General features: G+C 34.2%; 1 long non-coding RNA gene across 1 annotated transcript; it reads right to left on the bottom strand.

The window, feature by feature from the left end:
- Window positions 1–1,780: 1,780 nt before the first annotated feature.
- Window positions 1,781–4,351, bottom strand: LOC145794632 (uncharacterized). The gene is made up of 3 exons (XR_014334559.1): window positions 4,008–4,351; window positions 3,627–3,762; window positions 1,781–2,079 (listed from the first exon to the last, which is right to left on the bottom strand). It is a non-coding gene; the product is annotated as an uncharacterized LOC145794632 (long non-coding RNA).
- Between the last annotated feature and the right edge of the window lie 1,195 nt (window positions 4,352–5,546).

Raw genomic sequence — 5,546 nt, 5'->3', positions numbered from 1 at the left:
TGTGATGGTCATAGGGTTTCAAAATCGAAAGAGATGGTAGAGGTAGAGGAAGGAGTGAGTAGAGGTAGAAGGCGGTGGTATATTGCATCAAAGGAGGAGATGGAGATTAAGGCTAAGTTTTGGAGTGGATGACGAACATTGAGACAGAAAGGAATGGTGGGTGGGTCAGTTGGGTTTGGGTTTGGGTTAGGGTTTGGCTTAAAGTGTGGGTTTGAGTTTGGGTTTGGTTTAAATATAATAATATTGTTTATGCCACATGGCTTCCAATGTGGCATTTTCTGTCTATTTTTTGACAGAAATTGGTGTTACGAGTAATTTGGGAAAATGTTGAAACATAAAAGGTCAAAGTAGGGGAAAAAAAAAACTTATATGTTTGGATTGAGTGATTTGGAGAGAAAAGAAAAGAAATTGAGAGATATGTATTTTTCTTACTTGTTTGGATAACCGAAGTGGAGAGAAATTGGAAGAAATTGAGAGAAATGGAGAAAAACTCATTTATCTTATAAGAGCATCTCCAATGCACTAGGCATATAATACTTGTTAGTTAAAATGCCTAGTGTGATTCACTTTTTTCAATTCCAATGCACTAGGCATATGATTAGGCATTTTGGCTCAACTCATAGCTAGCCTTCAACGCTAGGCAAAATGTATTCAATCATTAGGATCATTTCCCTCCATCTTTGTTGTTGACGTGGCATTCTATAAAATTAATAGTATTTGGATAAATAGCTAAAATAAAGAGCATGGTTGGAGTAAAAACATGAAATAGTTGATAGACAAAATAAAATATATACTTTATAGTAATATTTAGATAGGTAAAATGCCTACTACCTTTGGAGATGCTCTAAACCTTATTTTCAATCTTTCCAAAAGTGGAGAGATTGGGAGAGAAAAGAAACCGCTATTTTCATAATACCAATTTTGTCTCTATAAAAATAAAAGAAATAAAATGATTAAAAATATAAAAATGTTATTTTGGTAATATAACATAAAATAATTTCTTTTATTTTCTCTTAATGAAATCTAACCAAACAAGAATGAGAGAAATCACAATCATTTCTTTTCTTTTATTTCTTCCTTATTCAAACAAAAATGAGAGAAATCACAATTATTTTTTTTCTTTTCTCTTATAACTTAAGTAATCTTTTCTTTTCTTTTCTCTCATAGGTTCCCAAACATAGTGTTAAGGACCAAAGTGGGAAAGTGATACAACTCAAAGAGGCAAAGTGTAATTTACCTTGAATTTATTTGTATCTATCACTACAAGAATTAACACTTTTGGCAACAAAAAAATCGGTCGCTAAAAGTCTATTTTTGGTCAGCAAAAGTTATCCGCGACCAATTTTTTTGGTCGCTACTTTGGTCGCCAATTGAGGGTCGGCAAAAGTAATTCGCGACTAAAATTTTGGTTGGTCGGCAAAAGTTGGATTTGCCGACTAAATTTTTGGTCGCTAAATATTTAATTACCGTGACTAATTCATTTTGTCGCTAAAACACTTTGGTCGCGAAAAGTGATATTTTCCCGACCAAATTTCTTAGTCGCCAATTGTCACATTTCGCGACCAAAAAGTTTGGTCGCCAATTATCACATTTAGCTACCAAAAAGTTTGGTCGGCAAAAGTGAATTTCCACGACCAAGAGCTGTTTTGGTCGGCAATTGTCATTTTTTGCGAAAAAAAATTATTTTTTATGTCGCGACTAATAAATTGGTCGCCAAAGCAGGAAAACAATACACCTGTAATTCCTAATAATGCATTCAATCCATAATAAACCTATAATTTTAAAGCATCATTCAAATTAACTGAATCATTAACATTCGACATAATACATAATTCATTAACATTCGACACAATACAACTATTCTAAGTTTTCAATTCATATTCGACACAATACATTAAGTTGCCTTGATAGCCAATCAAAAAGATCCACTAAGTTTTAATTCATTAACTATTCGACACAATACATAATTCATATTCGAAGTTTTAATCCACTAAGTTGCCTTGATAGCCAATCAAAAAGATCCTTGCGCCCTTCCGTGCCTAGCTTCGCATCCATCAAAGCAGTAGTGATGTAAGGCACCTAATAAAGAAACAGAATTGGAAAATTTATCAGAGAAGCATGATAGTGGCAACAACACTGGATTGCAAACCTGTATCTTTGCAAAAATCAATTAAATCCTATAAACATGTACATCGTATTGAGACAACTAGCTGGCATAATAAAACTGTACTTGTTGTTGTACCTACAAATTTCAGTACACGATGATTAATAAGCTAACAGCCATAACAACCCTGCCAGTAAGATAAGCAAAACCATAGATATATGTATAACCATAAACCAAGGTAGATACATTTGATAAATTCTAAATTAAAGAATTCAAAATGAATCAAATCTTTGCCTATAAATATATGTATAATCTCAATGATTCAATAGAATTGTTGATGGTATGAGAATTTGAGATTGCGTTTGTGTGTGATTGGCTCAAACCTTGTGCGGGGTAAGGCACCTCTTCTCTCTCTTCTTCTTCTCTTATTCTTTGCGCACATACCCGAGTTATTATTCGTGGGTTACTATTCATAGTCCACTAAAAGTGCAGTTCTCAACACCAAAACCCTATCCTCTCACCTCCAAATCAACCCTAATCCCTTGCCCTACCTCTTTGCCTTCAATTTAACCATTGAAACCCTAAATTACCCACCGTTTAGGCCATCAAATAGACTCTGTTCTGGAAATCCAACAAGCTGTCCTACATCACTAAGCTTAAGGATTAAGACCAAAACAGCCATAACCAATGTAAGGAATCACTCGATCCATCCCCGCCATAAAAACGATTCCCTCCAAGCTCCACCACAAGGTCAAAGCCATAGGACAAGGACAATACAAAAATAAATGATCACTATTTTCCTAACCCCTTTACACATGACACAACATTTGGCTTTTCCTCTCCTATTTTCTTTAAAATAAAAAAAAAAATGTGAATTCATACATACAGTGGAAGTGTGGTATAGGTCCAAGCTCAGTCAGCCAGCTGAATTTGTGGACTTATGAACCAAGAGAACTAGATAAATTGACATGCATGTAAATCTTTTCAATTGGTATATGCATCAACTAAATTAAATACCCATTGTAAATTTGCAACATTAAAAAGCTAGTTGCAACTTTTTAAGTATATAATGTTAAAATCTAACAATAGAATTAAGCATTAGAGATGTATATTTCAAGTAGTTACAACCTCCTAAATCTAGACTACAAATACTAAACAATATTATCTATCTATAAGACAGCGAATATGACAAGGCATAACAATTAGTGACCACTGAAAATTTTAAAAGGTAAGAATAAAGACCCAATTTGATTAGTATAAAAAATGTGTCGCTATTGAGCCTAGAGCCTACTAAAAAGTGCTAGCCTAAGGACTTTACGTGGGCCTGACTGAAGGGCCAGGGCTGGCATACAGTGAGAAGCTTTTTTGAGGCCTGATGACCTTAGGGCATTGTTGGGACCTAGGCGCACCTTTGAGTACTATGGCCTTATTAAAATGCAAACTGCATAAAGTAACTTGTTGTTCTGTGATTCAAGTGCATACTAGAGACTCGTGAATAAATAGCTAGTTCAGAGGAACTCACACATGTATCAGAGACATATTTGAATTGAAAAGTGAAGTCTCTGCCAATGGTTAAAGTAATTGCCGAAGCTGCTGAGTTTCTTCACGAAGTGACTGAACTTCTTTCATAATCTTAGCTTGATACAATAATCTCCTCCCTGTTGCAATACTACAGGTCAATGACCATTCTATTTTAACAAAAAATGACACTAGCTTTAAGAAATCTGGGTGAAAGGTTAAGACGTTGAATTATCACAAAGTGTAAGTCTACCTCACAGTTCCAGGAATAAACCTAAATTTAAGCTCACAAATGTAAGTCAAGTTCACACCTAAATTTAATAGATGGAGGCACAGGAAAATTGTACAAACAATAAATTAGATAAATCCATGATGGTGATCTTACATTCGCATATGGAATAGTCCTTTGTTCTGTAGCAGATAATGTGTCCATCCTTGATAACAAGCTATTCTGCCAGTTCTTCTCTCGTTTCAGCTCCTGTTTTCTTTGTTTTTGGTGAACCCACCGAGAGGGATGTTCCATCACTAAAGGCCAGATTAGTACTCATCCTTTCAGCATAAGTGGTAAATTTTCGAGGGTGGTTTAATGCTGACCCCAGAGAATCAAGGTTAGACTGCCCTGAAGTAGTACTTTTTGTCCCTAGAGAAAGGGACATAGAACTGAAGGGGATATGCTCTGGAAATCCCAGTGAAGACTCTTGATTGGAGGAGTTGTCTCTGTTGCGTAAATTTGCCGAGATTAGGTTTGAACTTGTTAGGTAACTCATACTTGTCTGGCTAGTTGAAGAAAATGAAATACTTATAGCCAGAGGGACAGAGGGAAAACCAAAACAAGGACAGAGGGAAAACCAAAACAATACAAAAAGAAAATTAAATACTTATAGCCAAATCATATATATTGCACAATGAAAACGTATACTTATAGAAAATGAAATGCTTATACTTTTCTTTTATGTGTTATTGTTCACCTTCTGCTCTTGTTAACATACAATGTGCATTCTAATTATCTAAAAGAAGGAAATTTGTTGGTAGATGCCAAATCATATATATTTCGGGTTATATGTGAGAAGACCCCTAATATCCGGTGGTGTTAGTTGGCAGCCCTTAAATTGGTGAGTTCCTGACATCAGTTTCTTCATTCTTACTTCTTTTGCAGCAATTGAAGGAACCTTAGAGACACAAGGAGCCCACATGAAGGAAACATCTTCAATTGAAAATGCTGAGAACAACGTAAAAATAGTAAGTAATATCATTAGACTTTGATTTCAGTAGATTTTAAATTTATATGCTGCTAGAGCCGCTTTTTTATTGTCTGTGCTTTCTCTTCAATTTTTTCCCTGCATACATAATATGATGGAATATTCATTTTCAATTGGGATAAAGTGGATTTTGAGTTAGTTCTGGCTTTATATATGTTAAATCACATACTTGATTCTTTGGAATATTTTCATCCAACTAAAAGTAACCTAGTTCTTCCAACTACTCTACATGAATTGGTTATTATCCTTGGTGTTTATTTGAATGTCTATATTAATGATAGTCCTCCTGTAACAAAAATTAATTTTTTAGAGACCATCTAACTTTGAACATTAAAAACCATCAAGTAGTCAGAGTAGATTCAATATGTTGCACAATGTGCACGCAAACTCTCTTTTGAAATAGATATTAATTTAATGAAGGTATTGGGGAAAGTTACACCTTGTTCCTATAACTGATCATCGTTGTTTTTCTATTATATATGTTGCATTGCATTGATAAACACAAATTTTCATCTGAATCCATGAAAATGTGTGGTCACAACTACAATATTTTATTATAAAATGAAATACTCATAATACATAATCAGTAATAACCATAATGATAACTTAATACCTGTGATTCATTGACCTTTGTTATAAATACAAACCAAAAGTAATGTTTGAAC

The sequence above is a fragment of the Camellia sinensis genome, chromosome 7, assembly GCF_055761805.1.
Source record: "Camellia sinensis isolate YWXY chromosome 7, ASM5576180v1, whole genome shotgun sequence".
In the NCBI taxonomy this organism is placed as follows: domain Eukaryota; kingdom Viridiplantae; phylum Streptophyta; class Magnoliopsida; order Ericales; family Theaceae; genus Camellia; species Camellia sinensis.
This window is presented reverse-complemented; position numbering and strand designations above follow the sequence as displayed.